General features: G+C 50.0%; 49 non-coding genes across 49 annotated transcripts; all 49 read right to left on the minus strand.

Annotated features, from left to right (window-relative positions):
* Positions 1-179: 179 nt before the first annotated feature.
* On the minus strand, positions 180-250 carry TRNAG-GCC (transfer RNA glycine (anticodon GCC)). The gene has a single exon. It is a non-coding gene; the product is annotated as a tRNA-Gly (tRNA).
* Positions 251-323: 73 nt separating this feature from the next.
* On the minus strand, positions 324-394 carry TRNAG-GCC (transfer RNA glycine (anticodon GCC)). The gene has a single exon. It is a non-coding gene; the product is annotated as a tRNA-Gly (tRNA).
* A 505-nt stretch (positions 395-899) lies between these two features.
* On the minus strand, positions 900-970 carry TRNAG-GCC (transfer RNA glycine (anticodon GCC)). The gene has a single exon. It is a non-coding gene; the product is annotated as a tRNA-Gly (tRNA).
* Positions 971-1188: 218 nt separating this feature from the next.
* TRNAG-GCC (transfer RNA glycine (anticodon GCC)) lies at positions 1189-1259 on the minus strand. The gene has a single exon. It is a non-coding gene; the product is annotated as a tRNA-Gly (tRNA).
* Positions 1260-1333: 74 nt separating this feature from the next.
* Positions 1334-1404, minus strand: TRNAG-GCC (transfer RNA glycine (anticodon GCC)). Its single transcript has one exon. It is a non-coding gene; the product is annotated as a tRNA-Gly (tRNA).
* A 73-nt stretch (positions 1405-1477) lies between these two features.
* On the minus strand, positions 1478-1548 carry TRNAG-GCC (transfer RNA glycine (anticodon GCC)). Its single transcript has one exon. It is a non-coding gene; the product is annotated as a tRNA-Gly (tRNA).
* Positions 1549-1766: 218 nt separating this feature from the next.
* TRNAG-GCC (transfer RNA glycine (anticodon GCC)) lies at positions 1767-1837 on the minus strand. The gene has a single exon. It is a non-coding gene; the product is annotated as a tRNA-Gly (tRNA).
* Positions 1838-1910: 73 nt separating this feature from the next.
* On the minus strand, positions 1911-1981 carry TRNAG-GCC (transfer RNA glycine (anticodon GCC)). Its single transcript has one exon. It is a non-coding gene; the product is annotated as a tRNA-Gly (tRNA).
* A 73-nt stretch (positions 1982-2054) lies between these two features.
* Positions 2055-2125, minus strand: TRNAG-GCC (transfer RNA glycine (anticodon GCC)). Its single transcript has one exon. It is a non-coding gene; the product is annotated as a tRNA-Gly (tRNA).
* A 792-nt stretch (positions 2126-2917) lies between these two features.
* TRNAG-GCC (transfer RNA glycine (anticodon GCC)) lies at positions 2918-2988 on the minus strand. The gene has a single exon. It is a non-coding gene; the product is annotated as a tRNA-Gly (tRNA).
* Positions 2989-3494: 506 nt separating this feature from the next.
* TRNAG-GCC (transfer RNA glycine (anticodon GCC)) lies at positions 3495-3565 on the minus strand. Its single transcript has one exon. It is a non-coding gene; the product is annotated as a tRNA-Gly (tRNA).
* A 794-nt stretch (positions 3566-4359) lies between these two features.
* On the minus strand, positions 4360-4430 carry TRNAG-GCC (transfer RNA glycine (anticodon GCC)). The gene has a single exon. It is a non-coding gene; the product is annotated as a tRNA-Gly (tRNA).
* A 73-nt stretch (positions 4431-4503) lies between these two features.
* Positions 4504-4574, minus strand: TRNAG-GCC (transfer RNA glycine (anticodon GCC)). The gene has a single exon. It is a non-coding gene; the product is annotated as a tRNA-Gly (tRNA).
* Positions 4575-4791: 217 nt separating this feature from the next.
* Positions 4792-4862, minus strand: TRNAG-GCC (transfer RNA glycine (anticodon GCC)). Its single transcript has one exon. It is a non-coding gene; the product is annotated as a tRNA-Gly (tRNA).
* Positions 4863-4935: 73 nt separating this feature from the next.
* TRNAG-GCC (transfer RNA glycine (anticodon GCC)) lies at positions 4936-5006 on the minus strand. The gene has a single exon. It is a non-coding gene; the product is annotated as a tRNA-Gly (tRNA).
* A 506-nt stretch (positions 5007-5512) lies between these two features.
* On the minus strand, positions 5513-5584 carry TRNAG-GCC (transfer RNA glycine (anticodon GCC)). The gene has a single exon. It is a non-coding gene; the product is annotated as a tRNA-Gly (tRNA).
* Positions 5585-5657: 73 nt separating this feature from the next.
* TRNAG-GCC (transfer RNA glycine (anticodon GCC)) lies at positions 5658-5728 on the minus strand. Its single transcript has one exon. It is a non-coding gene; the product is annotated as a tRNA-Gly (tRNA).
* A 73-nt stretch (positions 5729-5801) lies between these two features.
* TRNAG-GCC (transfer RNA glycine (anticodon GCC)) lies at positions 5802-5872 on the minus strand. Its single transcript has one exon. It is a non-coding gene; the product is annotated as a tRNA-Gly (tRNA).
* A 650-nt stretch (positions 5873-6522) lies between these two features.
* On the minus strand, positions 6523-6593 carry TRNAG-GCC (transfer RNA glycine (anticodon GCC)). The gene has a single exon. It is a non-coding gene; the product is annotated as a tRNA-Gly (tRNA).
* A 792-nt stretch (positions 6594-7385) lies between these two features.
* Positions 7386-7456, minus strand: TRNAG-GCC (transfer RNA glycine (anticodon GCC)). The gene has a single exon. It is a non-coding gene; the product is annotated as a tRNA-Gly (tRNA).
* Positions 7457-7962: 506 nt separating this feature from the next.
* Positions 7963-8033, minus strand: TRNAG-GCC (transfer RNA glycine (anticodon GCC)). The gene has a single exon. It is a non-coding gene; the product is annotated as a tRNA-Gly (tRNA).
* Positions 8034-8250: 217 nt separating this feature from the next.
* Positions 8251-8321, minus strand: TRNAG-GCC (transfer RNA glycine (anticodon GCC)). Its single transcript has one exon. It is a non-coding gene; the product is annotated as a tRNA-Gly (tRNA).
* A 938-nt stretch (positions 8322-9259) lies between these two features.
* Positions 9260-9330, minus strand: TRNAG-GCC (transfer RNA glycine (anticodon GCC)). Its single transcript has one exon. It is a non-coding gene; the product is annotated as a tRNA-Gly (tRNA).
* Positions 9331-9548: 218 nt separating this feature from the next.
* Positions 9549-9619, minus strand: TRNAG-GCC (transfer RNA glycine (anticodon GCC)). Its single transcript has one exon. It is a non-coding gene; the product is annotated as a tRNA-Gly (tRNA).
* Positions 9620-9692: 73 nt separating this feature from the next.
* TRNAG-GCC (transfer RNA glycine (anticodon GCC)) lies at positions 9693-9763 on the minus strand. The gene has a single exon. It is a non-coding gene; the product is annotated as a tRNA-Gly (tRNA).
* A 217-nt stretch (positions 9764-9980) lies between these two features.
* TRNAG-GCC (transfer RNA glycine (anticodon GCC)) lies at positions 9981-10051 on the minus strand. Its single transcript has one exon. It is a non-coding gene; the product is annotated as a tRNA-Gly (tRNA).
* A 73-nt stretch (positions 10052-10124) lies between these two features.
* Positions 10125-10195, minus strand: TRNAG-GCC (transfer RNA glycine (anticodon GCC)). The gene has a single exon. It is a non-coding gene; the product is annotated as a tRNA-Gly (tRNA).
* A 938-nt stretch (positions 10196-11133) lies between these two features.
* On the minus strand, positions 11134-11204 carry TRNAG-GCC (transfer RNA glycine (anticodon GCC)). Its single transcript has one exon. It is a non-coding gene; the product is annotated as a tRNA-Gly (tRNA).
* A 217-nt stretch (positions 11205-11421) lies between these two features.
* Positions 11422-11492, minus strand: TRNAG-GCC (transfer RNA glycine (anticodon GCC)). Its single transcript has one exon. It is a non-coding gene; the product is annotated as a tRNA-Gly (tRNA).
* A 503-nt stretch (positions 11493-11995) lies between these two features.
* TRNAG-GCC (transfer RNA glycine (anticodon GCC)) lies at positions 11996-12066 on the minus strand. The gene has a single exon. It is a non-coding gene; the product is annotated as a tRNA-Gly (tRNA).
* Positions 12067-12139: 73 nt separating this feature from the next.
* Positions 12140-12210, minus strand: TRNAG-GCC (transfer RNA glycine (anticodon GCC)). The gene has a single exon. It is a non-coding gene; the product is annotated as a tRNA-Gly (tRNA).
* Positions 12211-12283: 73 nt separating this feature from the next.
* On the minus strand, positions 12284-12354 carry TRNAD-GUC (transfer RNA aspartic acid (anticodon GUC)). The gene has a single exon. It is a non-coding gene; the product is annotated as a tRNA-Asp (tRNA).
* Positions 12355-12427: 73 nt separating this feature from the next.
* TRNAG-GCC (transfer RNA glycine (anticodon GCC)) lies at positions 12428-12498 on the minus strand. The gene has a single exon. It is a non-coding gene; the product is annotated as a tRNA-Gly (tRNA).
* Positions 12499-13001: 503 nt separating this feature from the next.
* On the minus strand, positions 13002-13072 carry TRNAG-GCC (transfer RNA glycine (anticodon GCC)). Its single transcript has one exon. It is a non-coding gene; the product is annotated as a tRNA-Gly (tRNA).
* A 938-nt stretch (positions 13073-14010) lies between these two features.
* TRNAG-GCC (transfer RNA glycine (anticodon GCC)) lies at positions 14011-14081 on the minus strand. The gene has a single exon. It is a non-coding gene; the product is annotated as a tRNA-Gly (tRNA).
* Positions 14082-14154: 73 nt separating this feature from the next.
* Positions 14155-14225, minus strand: TRNAD-GUC (transfer RNA aspartic acid (anticodon GUC)). The gene has a single exon. It is a non-coding gene; the product is annotated as a tRNA-Asp (tRNA).
* A 362-nt stretch (positions 14226-14587) lies between these two features.
* TRNAG-ACC (transfer RNA glycine (anticodon ACC)) lies at positions 14588-14658 on the minus strand. Its single transcript has one exon. It is a non-coding gene; the product is annotated as a tRNA-Gly (tRNA).
* Positions 14659-15596: 938 nt separating this feature from the next.
* On the minus strand, positions 15597-15667 carry TRNAG-GCC (transfer RNA glycine (anticodon GCC)). The gene has a single exon. It is a non-coding gene; the product is annotated as a tRNA-Gly (tRNA).
* Positions 15668-16461: 794 nt separating this feature from the next.
* TRNAG-GCC (transfer RNA glycine (anticodon GCC)) lies at positions 16462-16532 on the minus strand. The gene has a single exon. It is a non-coding gene; the product is annotated as a tRNA-Gly (tRNA).
* Positions 16533-16605: 73 nt separating this feature from the next.
* On the minus strand, positions 16606-16676 carry TRNAG-GCC (transfer RNA glycine (anticodon GCC)). Its single transcript has one exon. It is a non-coding gene; the product is annotated as a tRNA-Gly (tRNA).
* Positions 16677-17614: 938 nt separating this feature from the next.
* On the minus strand, positions 17615-17685 carry TRNAG-GCC (transfer RNA glycine (anticodon GCC)). Its single transcript has one exon. It is a non-coding gene; the product is annotated as a tRNA-Gly (tRNA).
* A 794-nt stretch (positions 17686-18479) lies between these two features.
* On the minus strand, positions 18480-18550 carry TRNAG-GCC (transfer RNA glycine (anticodon GCC)). The gene has a single exon. It is a non-coding gene; the product is annotated as a tRNA-Gly (tRNA).
* Positions 18551-18623: 73 nt separating this feature from the next.
* TRNAG-GCC (transfer RNA glycine (anticodon GCC)) lies at positions 18624-18694 on the minus strand. The gene has a single exon. It is a non-coding gene; the product is annotated as a tRNA-Gly (tRNA).
* A 217-nt stretch (positions 18695-18911) lies between these two features.
* Positions 18912-18982, minus strand: TRNAG-GCC (transfer RNA glycine (anticodon GCC)). Its single transcript has one exon. It is a non-coding gene; the product is annotated as a tRNA-Gly (tRNA).
* A 73-nt stretch (positions 18983-19055) lies between these two features.
* Positions 19056-19126, minus strand: TRNAG-GCC (transfer RNA glycine (anticodon GCC)). The gene has a single exon. It is a non-coding gene; the product is annotated as a tRNA-Gly (tRNA).
* A 74-nt stretch (positions 19127-19200) lies between these two features.
* TRNAS-GCU (transfer RNA serine (anticodon GCU)) lies at positions 19201-19271 on the minus strand. The gene has a single exon. It is a non-coding gene; the product is annotated as a tRNA-Ser (tRNA).
* A 73-nt stretch (positions 19272-19344) lies between these two features.
* TRNAG-GCC (transfer RNA glycine (anticodon GCC)) lies at positions 19345-19415 on the minus strand. Its single transcript has one exon. It is a non-coding gene; the product is annotated as a tRNA-Gly (tRNA).
* A 73-nt stretch (positions 19416-19488) lies between these two features.
* Positions 19489-19559, minus strand: TRNAG-GCC (transfer RNA glycine (anticodon GCC)). The gene has a single exon. It is a non-coding gene; the product is annotated as a tRNA-Gly (tRNA).
* A 361-nt stretch (positions 19560-19920) lies between these two features.
* On the minus strand, positions 19921-19991 carry TRNAG-GCC (transfer RNA glycine (anticodon GCC)). The gene has a single exon. It is a non-coding gene; the product is annotated as a tRNA-Gly (tRNA).
* Between the last annotated feature and the right edge of the window lie 60 nt (positions 19992-20051).

Raw genomic sequence — 20051 nt, forward strand, 5'->3', positions numbered from 1 at the left:
GGAAAGGCACGCAAGAAAAGTTTTAAAAAACACGATGTTTCGGCAGGGAATCGAACCCGAGTCAGCCGCGTGGCAGGCGAGTATTTTACCACTGAACCACCGATGCCAATCGTTTACTCCTGAATTCATGGCATGCAATATTGCGTAACAGCACGCGTGAGCGTTTCTAAAAATAACGATGCGTCAGCCGAAAATCGAACCCGGGTCATCCGCGTGGCAGGCGAGTATTCTACCACTGAACCACCGACGCCATTTGCTTACTCCTACATTCATGGCATGCAATATTGTGTAACAGCATGCGTGAACTTTTACAAAAATAACTATGCGTCGGCCGGCATTCGAACCCGGGTCGCCCGCGTGGCAGACGAGTATTCTACCACTGAACCACCAACGCTATTTGCTTACTCCTGCATTATTGACGTGCGATATTGTGGAATAGCACGCAGGAACTTTTTTAAGATAAACGATGCGTTGGCCGGGAATCGAACCAGGGTCACCAGTGTGGCAAGCGAGTGTTCTACCACTGAACCACCGACGCCATTTGTTTACTGTGGCATTCATGACATGCAATTTTGCGTAACAGCACGTGTGAGCTTTTTTAAAAGTAGCAATGCTTCGGCAGGAAATAGAACCCGGGTCACCCGCGTGGCAGGCGAATATTCTACTACTGAACCACCGACGCCATTTGCTTACTCCTGCATTCATGGCATGCAATATTGCGTAACAGCACGCGTGAGCTTTTCTCAAAATAACGATGCTTCAGCCAGGAATCGAACACGTGTAACCCGCGTGGCAGTCGAGTATTTTACCACTGAACCACCGACGCCAATCGCTTACCCCTGCATTCATGGCATGCAATATTGCGTAACAGCATGCGTGAGCGTTTCTAAAAATAACGATGCGTCAGCCGGGAATCGAACCCGGGTCACCCGCGTGGCAGGCGAGTATTCTACCACTGAACCACCGACGCCATTCGCTTGCTCCTGCGTTCATGGCATGCATATATAGCGTAAGAACAAGCGTGAGCTTTTTTAAAGATAACGATGCGTCGGCCGTGAATTGAACCCGGGTCATCCGTGTGGCATGCGAGCATTCTACCACTGAACGACCGACGCCATTTCTTTTCTCCGGCATTCATGACATGCAATATTGCGTAACAGCACGTGTGAGCTTTTCAAAAAGTAACAATGCTTCGGCAGGGAATCGAACCCGGGATACCCGAGTGGCAGGCGAGTGTTCTACCACTGAACCACCGACGCAAATTGCTTGCTCCTGCATTCATGGCATGCATCTATAGCGTAACAGCACGCGTGAGCTTTTCTAAATATAACAATGCGTCGGCCGGGAATCGAACCTGGGTCACCCGCGTGGCAGCCGAGTATTCTACCACTGAACCACCAACGCCAGTTGCTTACTCCTTCATTCATGACATGCAATTCTTCGTAATAACACGTCTGAGCTTCTTCAAAAATCACAATGCGTCGGCTGGGAATAGAACCCGGGTCACCCGCGCGGCAGGCGAGTATTCTACCACTGAACCACCAACGCCATCTGCTTGCTCCTGCATTCATGGCATGCATATATAGCGTAACAGCATGCATGAGCTTTTCTAAAAATAACAATGCGTCGGCCGGGAATCAAACCCGGGTCACCCGCGCAGCAGGTGAGTATTCTATCACTGAACCACCAACACCATTTGCTTACTCCTGCATTGATGACATGCAATATTACGGAATAGCACGCAGATACTTTTCTAAAATAAACGATGCGTCGGCCGGGAATCGAACCCAGGTCACCCGCGTGGCAGGCGAGTATTCTACCACTGAACCATCGACGCCATTTGCTTACTCCTGCATTCATGGCATGCAATATTGTGTAACAGCATGCGTGAGCTTTTACAAAAATAACGATGCGTCGTCCGGGAATCGAACCCGGGTCATCCGCGTGGCAGGCGAGTATTCTACCACTGAACCACCGACGCCATTTGCTTACTCCTACATTCATGGCATGCAATATTGTGTAACAGCATGCGTGAGCTTTTACAAAAATAACTATGCGTCGGCCGGCATTCGAAGCCGGGTCGCCCGCATGGCAGACGAGTATTCTACCACTGAACCACCAACGCTATTTGCTTACTCCTGCATTACTGACATGCAATATTGTGGAATAGCACGTAGGAACTTTTTTAAAATAAACGATGCGTCGGCCGAGAATCAAACCAGGGTCACCAGTGTGGCAGGCGAGCATTCTACCACTGAACCACCGACGCCATTTGCTTACTGTGGCATTCATGACATGCAATATTGCGTAACAGCACGCGTGAGATTTTCTAAAAGTAACAATGCTTCGGCAGCGATTTAAACACAGGTAACCCGCGTGGCAGGCGAGTATTCTACCACTGAACCACCGACGCCATTTGCTTACTCCTGCATTCATGGCATGCAATATTGCGAATCAGCACGCGTGAGCTTTTCTAAAAATAACGGTGCGTCAGCCGGGAATAGCACCCGGGTCACCCGCGTGGCAGGCGAGTATTCCACCACAGAACCACCGACGCCATTTGCTTACTCCTGCATTCATGGCATGCAATATTGCGAATCAGCACGCGTGAGTTTTTCTAAAAATAACGATGCGTCAGCCGGGAATAGAACCCGGGTCACCCGCGTGGCAGGCGAGTATTTTACCGCTGAACAACCGACACCATTTGCCTACTCCTGCATTATTGACATGCGATATTGCGGAAAGGCACGCAAGAAAAGTTTTAAAAACACGATGTTTCGGCAGGGAATCGAACCCGAGTCAGCCGCGTGGCAGGCGAGTATTTTACCACTGAACCACCGATGCCAATCGCTTACTCCTGAATTCATGGCATGCAATATTGCGTAACAGCACGCGTGAGCGTTTCTAAAAATAACGATGCGTCAGCCGAAAATCGAACCCGGGTCATCCGCGTGGCAGGCGAGTATTCTACCACTGAACCACCGACGCCATTTGCTTACTCCTACATTCATGGCATGCAATATTGTGTAACAGCATGCGTGAACTTTTACAAAAATAACTATGCGTCGGCCGGCATTCGAACCCGGGTCGCCCGCGTGGCAGACGAGTATTCTACCACTGAACCACCAATGCTATTTGCTTACTCCTGCATTATTGACGTGCAATATTGTGGAATAGCACGTAGGAACTTTTTTAAAATAAACGATGCGTCGGCCGAGAATCAAACCAGGGTCACCAGTGTGGCAGGCGAGCATTCTACCACTGAACCACCGACGCCATTTGCTTACTGTGGCATTCATGACATGCAATATTGCGTAACAGCACGTGTGAGCTTTTCTAAATGTAGCAATGCTTCGGCAGGGAATGGAACCCGGGTCACCCGCGTGGCAGGCGAGTATTCTACTACTGAACTATCGACGCCATTTGCTTGCTCCTGCATTCATGGCATGTATATATAGCGTAAAAGCACGCGTGAGCTTTTCTAAAATAAACGATGCTTCGGCCGGGATTCGAACCCGGATCACCCGCGTGGCAGGCGAGTATTCTACAACTGAACCACCGACGCCATTTGCTTACTCCGGCATTCATGGCATGCAATATTGCGTAACAGCACGCGTGAGATTTTCTAAAAGTAACAATGCTTCGGCAGCGATTTAAACATAGGTAACCCGCGTGGCAGGCGAGTATTCTACCACTGAACCACCGACGCCATTTGCTTACTCCTGCATTCATGGCATGCAATATTGCGAATCAGCACGCGTGAGCTTTTCTAAAAATAACGATGCGTCAGCCGGGAATAGCACCCGGGTCACCCGCGTTTCAGGCGAGTATTCCACCACAGAACCACCGACGCCATTTGCTTACTCCTGCATTCATGGCATGCAATATTGCGAATCAGCACGCGTGAGCTTTTCTAAAAATAACGATGCGTCAGCCGGGAATAGAACCCGGGTCACCCGCGTGGCAGGCGAGTATTCTACAACTGAACAACCGACACCATTTGCCTACTCCTGCATTATTGACATGCGATATTGCGGAAAGGCACGCAAGAAAAGTTTTAAAAAACACGATGTTTCGGCAGGGAATCGAACCCGAGTCAGCCGCGTGGCAGGCGAGTATTTTACCACTGAACCACCGATGCCAATTGCTTACTCCTGAATTCATGGCATGCAATATTGCGTAACAGCACGCGTGAGCGTTTCTAAAAATAACGATGTGTCAGCCGAAAATCGAACCCGGGTCACCCGCGTGGCAGTCGAGTATTCTACTACTGAACCACCGACGCCATTTCCTTGCTTTTGCGTTCATGGCATGCATATTTAGCGTAAGAACACGCGTGAGCTTTTTTAAAGATAACGATGCGTCGGCCGTGAATTGAACCCGGGTCACCCGTGTGGCAGGCGAGCATTCTACCACTGAACGACCGACGCCATTTGTTTTCTCCGGCATTCATGACATGCAATATTGCGTAACAGCACGTGTGAGCTTTTCAAGAAGTAACAATGCTTCGGCAGGGAATCGAACCCGGGACACCCGCGTGGCAGGCGAGTATTCTACCACTGAACCACCGACGTCATTTGCTTACTCCTGCATTCGTGGCATTGAATATTGCATAACAGCACGCGTGAGCTTTTCTAAAGATAACGATGCGTCGGCCAGCAATCAAACTCGGGTCACCCGCACAGCAGGTGAGTATTCTATCACTGAACCACCAACGCCATTTGCTTACTCCTGCATTCATGACATGCAATATTGCGGAATAGCACGCAGGTACTTTTCTAAAATAAACGATGCGTCGGCCAGGAATCGAACCCGGGTCACCCGCGTGGCAGGCGAGTATTCTACTACTGAACCACCGACGCCATTTGCTTACTCCTACTTTCATGGCATGCAATATTGTGTAACAGCATGCGTGAGCTTTTACAAAAATAACGATGCGTCGGCCGGGAATCGAACCTGGGTCGCCCGCGTGGCAGACGAGTATTCTACCACTGAATCACCAACGCCATTTGCTTACTCCTGCATTCTTGACATGCAATGTTGTGGAATAGCACGCAGGAACTTTTTTAAAATAAACGATGCGTCGGCCGGGAATCAAACCAGGGTCACCAGTGTGACAGGCGAGCATTCTACCACTGAACCACCGACGCCATTTGTTTACTGTGGCATTCATGACATGCAATATTGCGTAACAGCACGTGTGAGCTTTTCTAAAAGTAGCAATGCTTCGGCAGGGAATAGAACCCGGGTCACCCGCGTGGCAGGCGAGTATTCTACTACTGAACTACAGACGCCATTTGCTTGGCCCTGCATTCATGGCATGTATATATAGCGTAAAAGCACGCGTGAGCTTTTCTAAAAATAACGATGCTTCGGCCAGGAATCGAATTCGGGTTACCCGTGTGGCAGGCGAGTATTCTTCCACGGAACTATTGACGCCATTTGCTTGTACCTGCACTCATGACATGCAATATTGCGGAATAGTACGCAGGAACTTTTCTAAAATAAACGATGCTTCGGCCGGGAATCGAACCCGGATCAATCCGCGTGGCAGGCGAGTATTCTACCACTGAACCACCGACGCCATTTGCTTACTCCTACATTCATGGCATGCAATATTGTGTAACAGCATGCGTGAGCTTTTACAAAAATAACGATGCGCCAGCCGGGAATCGAACACGGGTCGCCCGCGTGGCAGACGAGTATTCTACCACTGAACCACCAACGCCATTTGCTTACTCCTGCATTCTTGACATGCGATATTGTGGAATAGCACGGAGGAACTTTTTTAAAATAAACGTTGCGTCGGCCGGGAATCGAACCAGGGTCACCAGTGTGGCAAGCGGGCGTTCTACCACTGAACCACCGACGCCATTTGTTTACTGTGGCATTCATGACATGCAATATTGCGTAACAGCACGTGTGAGCTTTTTTAAAAGTAGCAATGCTTCGGCAGGGAATAGAACCCGGGTCACCCGCGTGGCAGGCGAGTATTCTACTACTGAACTACCGATGCCATTTGCTTACTCCTACATTCATGGCATGCAATATTGTGTAACAGCATGCGTGAGCTTTTACAAAAATGACGATGCGTCGGCCGGGAATCGAACACGGGTCGCCCGCGTGGCAGACGAGTATTCCACCACTGAACCACCGACGCCATTTGCTTACTCCTGCATTCATGGCATGCAATATTGCGTAACAGCACGCGTGAGCTTTTCTCAAAATAACGATGCTTCAGCCAGGAATCGAACACGTGTAACCCGCGTGGCAGTCGAGTATTTCACCACTGAACCACCGACGCCATTTGCTTACTCCGGCATTCATGGCATGCAATATTGCGTAACAGCACGCGTGAGCTTTTTTGAAAGTAGCAATGCTTCGGCAGGGAATAGAACTTGGGTCACCCGCGTGGCAGGCGAGTACTCTACTACTGAACTACCGACGCCATTTGCTTGCTCCTGCATTCATGGCATGTATATATAGCGTAACAACACGCGTGAGCTTTTTTAAAGATAACGATGCGTCGGCCGTGAATTGAACCCGGGTCACCCGTGTGGCAGGCGAGTATTCTACCACTGAACCACCGATGCCATTTGTATTCTCCGGCATTCATGACATGCAATATTGCGTAACAGCACGTGTGAGCTTTTCAAAAAGTAACGATGCTTTGGCACGGAATCAAATCCGGGTCAACCGCGTGGCAGGCGAGTATTCCACCACTGAACCACCGACGCCATTTGCTTACTCCTGCATTCGTGGCATGCAATATTGCGTAACAGCACGCGTGAGCTTTTCTCAAAATAACGATGCTTCAGCCAGGAATCGAACACGTGTAACCCGCGTGGCAGTCGAGTATTTCACCACTGAACCACCGACGCCATTTGCTTACTCCGGCATTCATGGCATGCAATATTGCGTAACAGCACGCGTGAGCTTTTATAAAAATAGCGACGCGTCGGCCCGGAATCGAGCCCAGGTCAACCGCGTGGCAGGCGAGTATTCTACCACTGAACAACCGACACCATTTGCTTACTCCTGCATTATTGACATGCGATATTGCGGAAAGGCACGCAAGAAAATTTTTAAAAAACACGATGTTTCGGCAGGGAATCGAACCCGGGTCAGCCGGGTGGCAGGCGAGTATTTTACCACTGAACCACCGACGCCAATCGCTCACTCCTGCATTCATGGCATGCAATATTGCGTAACAGCATGCGTGAGCGTTTCTAAAAATAACGATGCGTCAGCCGATAATCGAACCCGGGTCACCCGCGTGGAGGCGAGTATTCTACTACTGAGCCACCGACGCCATTTGCTTACTCCTACATTCATGGCATGCAATATTGTGTAACAGCATGCGTGAGCTTTTACAAAAATAACGATGCGCCGGCCGGGAATCGAACCCGGGTCGCCCGCGTGGCAGACGAGTATTTTACCACTGAACCACCAACGCCATTTGTTTACTCCTGCATTCTTGACATGCAATGTTGTGGAATAGCACGCAGGAACTTTTTTAAAATAAACGATGCGTCGGCTGGGAATCAAACCAGGGTCACCAGTGTGACAGGCGAGCATTCTACCACTGAACCACCGACGCCATTTGTTTACTGTGGCATTCATGACATGCAATATTGCGTAACAGCACGTTTGAGCTTTTCTAAAAGTAGCAATGCTTCGGCAGGGAATAGAACCCGGGTCACCCGCGTGGCAGGCGAGTATTCTACTACTGAACTACCGACGCCATTTGCTTGCTCCTGCATTCATGGCATGTATATATAGCGTAAAAGCACGCGTGAACTTTTCTAAAAATAACGATGCTTCGGCCAGGAATCGAATTCGGGTTACCCGTGTGGCAGGCGAGTATTCTTCCACGGAACTACTGACGCCATTTGCTTGTACCTGCACTCATGACATGCAATATTGCGGAATAGTACGCAGGAACTTTTCTAAAATAAACGATGCTTCGGCCGGGAATCGAACCCGGATCACCCGCGTGGCAGGCGAGTATTCTACCACTGAACCACCGACGCCATTTGCTTACTCCTACATTCATGGCATGCAATATTGTGTAACAGCATGCGTGAGCTTTTACAAAAATAACGATGCGTCGGCCGGGAATCGAACACGGGCCGCCCGCGTGGCAGACGAGTATTCTACCACTGAACCACCAACGTCATTTGCTTACTCCTGCATTCTTGACATGCGATACTGTGGAATAGCACGCAGGAACTTTTTTAAAATAAACGATGCGTCGGCCGGGAATCGAACCAGGGTCACCAGTGTGGCAAGCGAGCGTTCTACCACTGAACCACCGACGCCATTTGTTTATTGTGGCATTCATGACATGCAATATTGCGTAACAGCACGTGTGAGCTTTTTTAAAAGTAGCAATGCTTGGGCAGGGAATAGAACTTGGGTCACCCGCGTGGCAGGCGAGTATTCTACTACTGAACTACCGACGCCATTTGCTTGCTCCTGCATTCATGGCATGTATATATAGCGTAACAACACGCGTGAGCTTTTTGAAAGATAACGATGCGTCGGCCGTGAATAAAACCCGGGTCACCCGTGTGGTAGGCGAGTATTCTACCACTGAACCACCGATGCCATTTGTATTCTCCGGCATTCATGACATGCAATATTGCGTAACAGCACGTGTGAGCTTTTCAAAAAGTAACAATGCTTTGGCACGGAATCAAACCCGGGTCACCCGCGTGGCAGTCGAGTATTTTACCACTGAACCACCGACGCCATTTGCTTACTCCGGCATTCATGGCATGCAATATTGCGTAACAGCACGCGTGAGCTTTTATAAAAATAGCGACGCGTCGGCCCGGAATCGAGCCCAGGTCAACCGCGTGGCAGGCGAGTATTCTACCACTGAACAACCGACACCATTTGCTTACTCCTGCATTATTGACATGCGATATTGCGGAAAGGCACGCAAGAAAATTTTTAAAAAACACGATGTTTCGGCAGGGAATCGAACCCGGGTCAGCCGCGTGGCAAGCGAGTATTTTACCACTGAACCACCGACGCCAATCGCTTACTCCTGCATTAATGGCATGGAATATTGCGTAACAGCACGCGTGAGCGTTTCTAAAAATAACGATGCGTCAGCCGGGAATCGAACCCGGGTCACCCGCGTGGCAGCTCAGTATTCTACCACTGAACCACCAACACCAGTTGCTTACTCCTTCATTCATGACATGCAATTATTCGTAACAACACGTCTGAGCTTCTTCAAAAATAACAATGCGTCGGCTGGGAATCGAACCCGGGTCACCCGCGCGGCAGGCGAGTATTCTACCACTGAACAACCGACACCATTTGCTCACTCCTGCAATATTGACATGCGATATTGCGGAAAGGCACGCAAGAAAATTTAAAAAAAAACACGATGTTTCGGCAGGGAATCGAACCTCGGTCAGCCGCGTGGCAGGCGAGTATTTTACCACTGAACCATCGACGTCAATCGCTTACTCCTGCATTCATGGCATGCAATATTGCGTAACAGCACGCGTGAGCGTTTCTAAAAATAACGATGCGTCAGCCGGGAATCGAACCCGGGTCACTCGCGTGGCAGCCGAGTATTCTACCACTGAACCACCAACGCCAGTTGCTTACTCCTTCATTGATGACATGCAATTATTCGTAACAACACGTCTGAGCTTCTTCAAAAATAACAATGCGTCGGCTGGGAATCGAACCCGGGTCACCCGCGCGGCAGGCGAGTATTCTACCACTGAACCACCAACGCCATCTGCTTGCTCCTGCATTCATGGCATGCATATATAGCGTAACAGCATGCATGACCTTTCTAAAAATAACAATGCGTCGGCCGGGAATCAAACCCGGGGTACCCGCGCAGCAGGTGAGTATTCTATCACTGAACCACCAACGCCATTTGCTTACTCCTGCATTCATGACATGCAATATTGCGGAATAGCACGCAGATACTTTTCTAAAATAAAGGATGCGTCGGCCGGGAATCGAACCCGGGTCACCCGCGTGGCAGGCGAGTATTCTACCACAGAACCAACGACGCCATTTGCTTACTCCTACATTCATGGCATGCAATAATGTGTAACAGCATGCGTGAGCTTTTACAAAAATAACTATGCATCGGCCGGCAATCGAACCCGGGACGCCCGCGTGGCAGACGAGTATTCTACCACTGAACCACCAACGCTATTTGCGTACTCCTGCATTATTGACATGCAATATTGTGGAATAGCACGCAGGAACTTTTTTAAAATAAACGATGCGTCGGCCGGGAATCAAACCAGGGTCACCAGTGTGGCAGGCGAGCATTCTACCACTGAACCACCGACGTCATTTGCTTACTGTGGCATTCATGACATGCAATATTGCGTAACAGCACGTGTGAGCTTTTCTAAATGTAGCAATGCTTCGGCAGGGAATGGAACCCGGGTCACCCGCGTGGCAGGCGAGTATTCTACTACTGAACTACCGTCGCCTTTTGCTTGCTCCTGCATTCATGGCATGTATATATAGCGTAAAAGCCCGCGTGAGCTTTTCTAAAATAAACGATGCTTCGGCCGGGATTCGAACCTGGATCACCCGAGTGGCAGGCGAGTAATCTACAACAGAACCACCGACGCCATTTGCTTACTCCGGCATTCATGGCATGCAATATTGCGTAACAGCACGCGTGAGCTTTTCTAAAAATAACGATGCGTCAGCCGGGAATAGCACCCGGGTCACCCGCGTGGCAGGCGAGTATTCTACCACAGAACCACCGACGCCATTTGCTTACTCCTGCATTCATGGCATGCAATATTGCGAATCAGCACGCGTGAGCTTTTCTAAAGATAACGATGCGTCAGCCGGGAATAGAACCCGGGTCACCCGCGTGGCAGGCGAGTATTCTACCACTGCACAACCGACACCATTTGCCTACTCCTGCATTATTGACATGCGATATTGCGGAAAGGCACGCAAGAAAAGTTTTAAAAAACACGATGTTTCGGCAGGGAATCGAACCCGAGTCAGCCGCGTGGCAGGCGAGTATTTTACCACTGAACCACCGACGCCAATTGCTTACTCCTGCATTCATGGCATGCAATATTGTGTAACAGCATGCGTGAGCTTTTACAAAAATAACGATGCGTCGGCCGGGAATCGAACCCGGGTCACCCGCGTGGCAGGCGAGTATTCTACCACTGAACCACCGACGCCATTTGCGTACTCCTACATTCATGGCATGCAATATTGTGTAACAGCATGCGTGAGCTTTTACAAAAATAACGATGCGTCGGCCGGGAATCGAACCCGGCTCGCCCGCGTGACAGACGAGTATTCTACCACTGAACCAACAACGCCATTTGCTTACTTCTGCATTCTTGACATGCGATATTGTGGAATAGCACGCAGGAACTTTTTTAAAATAAACGATGCGTCGGCCGGGAATCGAACCAGGGTCACCAGTGTGGCAAGCGAGCGTTCTACCACTGAACCACCGACGCCATTTGTTTATTGTGGCATTCATGACATGCAATTTTGCGTAACAGCACGTGTGAGCTTTTCAAAAAGTAACAATGCTTTGGCACGGAATCAAACCCGGGTCAACCGCGTGGCAGGCGAGTATTCCACCACTGAACCACCGACGCCATTTGCTTACTCCTGCATTTATGGCATGCATTATTGCGTAACAGCACGTGTGAGCTTTTATAAAAATAGCGACGCGTCGGCCCGGAATCGAGCCCAGGTACCACGTGGCAGGCAAATATTCTACCACTGAACAACCGACATCATTTGCTTACCCCTGCATTATTGACATGCGATATTGCGGAAAGGCACGCAAGAAAATTTTTAAAAAACACAATGTTTCGGCAGGGAATCAAACCCGGGTCAGCCGCGTGGCAGGCGAGTATTTTACCACTGAACCACCGACGCCAATCGCTTACTCCTGCATTCATGGCATGCAATATTGTGTAACAGCATGCGTGAGCTTTTACAAAAATAACGATGCGTCGGCTGGGAATCGAACCCGGGTCACCCGCGTGGCAGGCGAGTATTCTACCACTGAACCACCGACGCCAATTGCTTACTCCTGCATTCATGGCATGCAATATTGTGTAACAGCATGCGTGAGCTTTTACAAAAATAACGATGCGTCGGCCGGGAATCGAACCCGGGTCACCCGCGTGGCAGGCGAGTATTCTACCACTGAACCACCGACGCCATTTGCGTACTTCTACATTCATGGCATGCAATATTGTGTAACAGCATGCGTGAGCTTTTACAAAAATAACGATGCGTCGGCCGGGAATCGAACCCGGGTCGCCCGCGTGACAGACGAGTATTCTACCACTGAACCAACAACGCCATTTGCTTACTCCTGCATTCTTGACATGCGATATTGTGGAATAGCACGCAGGAACTTTTTTAAAATAAACGATGCGTCGGCCGGGAATCGAACCAGGGTCACCAGTGTGGCAAGCGAGCGTTCTACCACTGAACCACCGACGCCATTTGTTTATTGTGGCATTCATGACATGCAATTTTGCGTAACAGCACGTGTGAGCTTTTCAAAAAGTAACAATGCTTTGGCACGGAATCAAACCCGGGTCATCCGCGTGGCAGGCGAGTATTCCACCACTGAACCACCAACGCCATTTGCTTACTCCTGCATTTATGGCATGCAATATTGCGTAACAGCACGTGTGAGCTTTTATAAAAATAGCGACGCGTCGGCCCGGAATCGAGCCTAGGTACCACGTGGCAGGCAAATATTCTACCACTGAACAACCGACATCATTTGCTTACCCCTGCATTATTGACATGCGATATTGCGGAAAGGCACGCAAGAAAATTTTTAAAAAACACAATGTTTCGGCAGGGAATCGAACCCGGGTCAGCCGCGTGGCAGGCGAGTATTTTACCACTGAACCACCGACGCCAATCGCTTACTCCTGCATTCATGGCATGCAATATTGCGTAACAGCACGCGTGAGCGTTTCTAAAAATAACGATGCGTCAGCCGGGAATCGAACCCGGGTCACCCGCGTGGCAGCCGAGTATTCTACCACTGAACCACCAACGCCAGTTGCTTACTCTTTCATTCATGACATGCAATTATTCGTAACAACACGTCTGAGCTTCTTCAAAAATAACAATGCATCGGCAGGGAATGGAACCCGGGTCACCCGCGTGGCAGGCGAGTATTCTACTACTGAACTACCGACGCCATTTGCTTGCTCCTGCATTCATGGCATGTATATATAGCGTAAAAGCACGCGTGAGCTTTTCTAAAATGAACGATGCTTCGGCCGGGATTCGAACCCGGATCACCCGCGTGGCAGACGAGTATTTTACAACTGAACCACCGACGCCATTTGCTTACTCCGGCATTCATGGCATGCAATATTGCGTAACAGCACGCGTGAGATTTTCTAAAAGTAACAATGCTTCGGCAGCGATTTAAACACAGTTAACCCGCGTGGCAGGCGAGTATTCTACCACTGAACCACCAACGCCATTTGCTTACTCCTGCATTCATGGCATGCAATATTGCGAATCAGCACGCGTGAGCTTTTCTAAAAATAACGATGCGTCAGCCGGGAATAGCACCCGGGTCACCCGCGTGGAGGGCGAGTATTCTACCACAGAACCACCGACGCCATTTGCTTATTCCTGCATTCATGGCATGCACTATTGCGAATAAGCACGCGTGAGCTTTTCTAAAAATAACGATGCGTCAGCCGGAAATAGAACCCGGGTCACCCGCGTGGCAGGCGAGTATTCTACCACTGCACAACCGACACCATTTGACTACTCCTGCATTATTGACATGCGATATTGCGGAAAGGCACGCAAGAAAAGTTTTAAAAAACACGATGTTTCGGCAGGGAATCGAACCCGAGTCAGCCGCGTGGCAGGCGAGTATTTTACCACTGAACCACCGATGCCAATTGCTTACTCCTGCATTCATGGCATGCAATATTGTGTAACAGCATGCGTGAGCTTTTACAAAAATAACAATGCGTCGGCCGGGAATCGAACCCGGGTCACCCGCGTGGCAGGCGAGTATTCTACCACTGAACCACCGACGCCATTTGCGTACTCCTACATTCATGGCTTGCAATATTATGTAACAGCATGCATGAGCTTTTACAAAAATAACGATGCGTCGGCCGGGAATCGAACCCAGGTCGCCCGCGTGACAGACGAGTATTCCACCACTGAACCACCAACGCCATTTGCTTACTCCTGCATTCTTGACATGCGATATTGTGGAATAGCACGCAGGAACCTTTTTAAAATAAACGATGCGTCGGCCGGGAATCGAACCAGAGTCACCAGTGTGGCAAGCGAGCGTTCTACCACTGAACCACCGACGCCATTTGTTTACTGTGGCATTCATGACATGCAATTTTGCGTAACAGCACGTGTGAGCGTTTTTAAAAGTAGCAATGCTTCGGCAGGGAATAGAACCCGGGTCACCCGCGTGGCAGGCGAGTATTCTACTACTGAACTACCGACGCCATTTGCTTGCTCCTGCATTCATGACGTGTATATATAGTGTAACAACACGCGTGAGCTTTTTTAAAGATAACGATGCGTCGGCCGTGAATTGAACCCGGGTCACCCGTGTGGTAGGCGAGTATTCTACCACTGAACCACCGATGCCATTTGTATTCTCCGGCATTCATGACATGCAATATTGCGTAACAGCACGTGTGAGCTTTTCAAAAAGTAACAATGCTTTGGCACGGAATCAAACCCGGGTCGACCGCGTGGCAGGCGAGTATTTTACCACTGAACCACCGACGCCATTTGCTTACTCCTGCATTTATGGCATGCAATATTGCGTAACAGCACGTGTGAGCTTTTTTAAAAAACAGCGACGCGTCGGCGCGGAATCGAGCCCAGGTCAACCACGTGGCAGGCGAGTATTCCACCACTGAACAACCGACACCATTTGCTTACTCCGGCATTCAGGGCATTAAATATTGCGTAACAGCACGCGTGAGATTTTCTAAAAGTAACAATGCTTCGGCAGCGAATTAAACACAGGTAACCCGCGTGGCAGGCGAGTATTCTACCACTGAACCACCGACGCCATTTGCTTACTCCTGCATTCATGGCATGCAATATTGCGAATCAGCACGCGTGAGCTTTTCTAAAAATAACGATGCGTCAGCCGGGAATAGTACCCGGGTCACCCGCGTGGCAGGCGAGTATTCTACCACAGAACCACCGACGCCATTTGCTTACTCCTGCATTCATGGCATGCAATATTGCGAATCAGCACGCGTGAGCTTTTCTAAAAATAACGATGCGTCAGCCGGGAATAGAACCCGGGTCACCCGCGTGGCAGGCGAGCATTCTACCCCTGAACAACCGACACCATTTGCCTACTCCTGCATTATTGACATGCGATATTGCGGAAAGGCACGCAAGAAAAGTTTTAAAAAACACGATGTTTCGGCAGGGAATCGAACTCGAGTCAGCCGCGTGGCAGCCGAGTATTTTACCACTGAACCACCGACGCCAATTGCTTACTCCTGCATTCATGGCATGCAATATTGCGCAACAGCACGCGTGAGCGTTTCTGAAAATAACGATGCGTCAGCCGGGAATCAAACCCGGGTCACCCGCGTGGCAGGCGAGTATTCTACCACTGAACCACCGACGCCATTTCCTTGCTTCTGCGTTCATGGCATGCATATATAGCGTAAGAACACGCGTGAGCTTTTTTAAAGATAACGATGCGTCGGCCGTGAATTGAACCCGGGTCACCCCTGTGGCAGGCGAGCATTCTACCACTGAACGACCGACGCCATTTGTTTTCTCCGGCATTCATGACATGCAATATTGCGTAACAGCACGTGTGAGCTTTTCAAAAAGTAACAATGCTTTGGCACGGAATCAAACCCGGGTCACCCGCGTGGCAGGCGAGTATTCCACCACTGAACCACCGACGCCATTTGCTTACTCCTGCATTTATGGCATGCAATATTGCGTAACAGCACGCGTGAGCTTTTCTCAAAATAACGATGCTTCAGCCAGGAATCGAACACGTGTCACCCGCGTGGCAGTCGAGTATTTTACCACTGAACTACCGACGCCATTTGCTTACTCCGGCATTCATGGCATGCAATATTGCGTAACAGCACGCGTGAGCTTTTATAAAAATAGCGACGCGTCGGCCCGGAATCGCGCCCAGGTCAACCGCGTGGCAGGCGAGTATTCTACCACTGAACCACCGACGCCATTTGCTTACTCCGGCATTCATGGCATGCAATATTGCGAATCAGCACGCATGAGCTTTTCTAAAAATAAGGATGCGTCAGCCGGGAATAGAACCCGGGTCACCCGCGTGGCAGGCGACTATTCCACCACTGAACCACCGACGCCATTTGCTTACTCCTGCATTCATGGCATGCAATATGGCAAATCAGCACGCGCGAGCTGTTCTAAAAATAACAATGCGTCAGCCGGGAATACAACCCGGGTCACCCGCGTGGCAGGCGAGTATCCTACCACTGAACCACCGACGCCATTTGCTTACTCCTGCATTCATGGCATGGAATATTGCGAATCAGCACGCGTGAGCTTTTCTAAAAATAACGATGCGTCAGCCGGGAATACAACCCGGGTCACCCGCGTGGCAGGCGAGTATTTTACCACTGAACCACCGACGCCATTTGCTTACTCCGGCATTCATGGCATGCAATATTGCGTAACAGCACGCGTGAGCTTTTATAAAAATAGCGATGCGTCGGCCCGGAATCGAGCCCAGGTCAACCGCGTGGCAGGCGAGTATTCTACCACTGAACAACCGACACCATTTGCCTACTCCTGCATTATTGACATGCGATATTGCGTAACAGCACGTGTGAGCTTTTTTAAAAAACAGCGACGCGTCGGCGCGGAATCGAGCCCAGGTCAACCACGTGGCAGGCGAGTATTCCACCACTGAACAACCGACACCATTTGCTTACTCCGGCATTCAGGGCATTAAATATTGCGTAACAGCACGCGTGAGATTTTCTAAAAGTAACAATGCTTCGGCAGCGAATTAAACACAGGTAACCCGCGTGGCAGGCGAGTATTCTACCACTGAACCACCGACGCCATTTGCTTACTCCTGCATTCATGGCATGCAATATTGCGAATCAGCACGCGTGAGCTTTTCTAAAAATAACGATGCGTCAGCCGGGAATAGTACCCGGGTCACCCGCGTGGCAGGCGAGTATTCTACCACAGAACCACCGACGCCATTTGCTTACTCCTGCATTCATGGCATGCAATATTGCGAATCAGCACGCGTGAGCTTTTCTAAAAATAACGATGCGTCAGCCGGGAATAGAACCCGGGTCACCCGCGTGGCAGGCGAGCATTCTACCCCTGAACAACCGACACCATTTGCCTACTCCTGCATTATTGACATGCGATATTGCGGAAAGGCACGCAAGAAAAGTTTTAAAAAACACGATGTTTCGGCAGGGAATCGAACTCGAGTCAGCCGCGTGGCAGCCGAGTATTTTACCACTGAACCACCGACGCCAATTGCTTACTCCTGCATTCATGGCATGCAATATTGCGCAACAGCACGCGTGAGCGTTTCTGAAAATAACGATGCGTCAGCCGGGAATCAAACCCGGGTCACCCGCGTGGCAGGCGAGTATTCTACCACTGAACCACCGACGCCATTTCCTTGCTTCTGCGTTCATGGCATGCATATATAGCGTAAGAACACGCGTGAGCTTTTTTAAAGATAACGATGCGTCGGCCGTGAATTGAACCCGGGTCACCCCTGTGGCAGGCGAGCATTCTACCACTGAACGACCGACGCCATTTGTTTTCTCCGGCATTCATGACATGCAATATTGCGTAACAGCACGTGTGAGCTTTTCAAAAAGTAACAATGCTTTGGCACGGAATCAAACCCGGGTCACCCGCGTGGCAGGCGAGTATTCCACCACTGAACCACCGACGCCATTTGCTTACTCCTGCATTTATGGCATGCAATATTGCGTAACAGCACGCGTGAGCTTTTCTCAAAATAACGATGCTTCAGCCAGGAATCGAACACGTGTCACCCGCGTGGCAGTCGAGTATTTTACCACTGAACTACCGACGCCATTTGCTTACTCCGGCATTCATGGCATGCAATATTGCGTAACAGCACGCGTGAGCTTTTATAAAAATAGCGACGCGTCGGCCCGGAATCGCGCCCAGGTCAACCGCGTGGCAGGCGAGTATTCTACCACTGAACCACCGACGCCATTTGCTTACTCCGGCATTCATGGCATGCAATATTGCGAATCAGCACGCATGAGCTTTTCTAAAAATAAGGATGCGTCAGCCGGGAATAGAACCCGGGTCACCCGCGTGGCAGGCGACTATTCCACCACTGAACCACCGACGCCATTTGCTTACTCCTGCATTCATGGCATGCAATATGGCAAATCAGCACGCGCGAGCTGTTCTAAAAATAACAATGCGTCAGCCGGGAATACAACCCGGGTCACCCGCGTGGCAGGCGAGTATCCTACCACTGAACCACCGACGCCATTTGCTTACTCCTGCATTCATGGCATGGAATATTGCGAATCAGCACGCGTGAGCTTTTCTAAAAATAACGATGCGTCAGCCGGGAATACAACCCGGGTCACCCGCGTGGCAGGCGAGTATTTTACCACTGAACCACCGACGCCATTTGCTTACTCCGGCATTCATGGCATGCAATATTGCGTAACAGCACGCGTGAGCTTTTATAAAAATAGCGATGCGTCGGCCCGGAATCGAGCCCAGGTCAACCGCGTGGCAGGCGAGTATTCTACCACTGAACAACCGACACCATTTGCCTACTCCTGCATTATTGACATGCGATATTGCGTAACAGCACGTGTGAGCTTTTCAAAAAGTAACAATGCTTCGGCAGGGAATCGAACCCGGGATACCCGCGTGGCAGGCGAGTATTCTACCACTGAACCACCGACGCCATTTGCTTACTCCTGCATTCGTGGCATTGAATATTGCATAACAGCACGCGTGAGCTTTTCTAAAGATAACGATGCGTCGGCCGAGAATCGAACTTGGGTCACCCGCGTGGCAGGCGAGTATTCTACCACTGAAGCACCGACGCAATTTGCTTGCTCCTGCATTCATGGCATGCATATGTAGCGTAACAGCATGCATGAGCTTTTCTAAAAATAACAATGCGTCGGCCGGGAATCAAACCCGGGTCACCCGCGCAGCAGGTGAGTATTCTATCACTGAACCACCAACGCCATTTGCTTACTCCTGCATTCATGACATGCAATATTGCGGAATAGCACGCAGGTACTTTTCTAAAATAAACGATGCGTTGGCCGGGAATCGAACCCGGGTCACCCGCGTGGCAGGCGAGTATTCTACCACTGAACCACCGACGCCATTTGCTTACTCCTACATTCATGGCATGCAATATTGTGTAACAGCTTGCGTGAGCTTTTACAAAAATAACGATGCGTCGGCCGGGAATCGAACCCGGGTCGCCCGCGTGGCAGACGAGTATTCTACCACTGAACCACCAACGCCATTTGCTTACTCCTGCATTCTTGACATGCAATGTTGTGGAATAGCACGCAGGAACTTTTTTAAAATAAACGATGCGTCGGCCGAGAATCAAACCAGGGTCACCAGTGTGGCAGGCGAGCATTCCACCACTGAACCACCGACGCCATTTGTTTACTGTGGCATTCATGACATGCAATATTGCGTAACAGCACGGGTGAGCTTTTATAAAAGTAGCAATGCTTCGGCAGGGAATAGAACCCGGGTCACCCGCGTGGCAGGCGAGTATTCTACTACTGAACCACCAATGCCAGTTGCTTACTCCTTCATTCATGACATGCAATTGTTCGTAACAACACGTCTGAGCTTCTTCAAAAATAACAATGCGTCGGCTGGGAATCGAACCCGGGTCACCCGCGCGGCAGGCGAGTATTCTACCACTGAACCACCAACGCCATCTGCTTGCTCCTGCATTCATGGCATGCATATATAGCGTAACAGCATGCATGAGCTTT

Source organism: Rhipicephalus microplus, chromosome 2 (assembly GCF_043290135.1).
Source record: "Rhipicephalus microplus isolate Deutch F79 chromosome 2, USDA_Rmic, whole genome shotgun sequence".
NCBI lineage: Eukaryota > Metazoa > Arthropoda > Arachnida > Ixodida > Ixodidae > Rhipicephalus > Rhipicephalus microplus.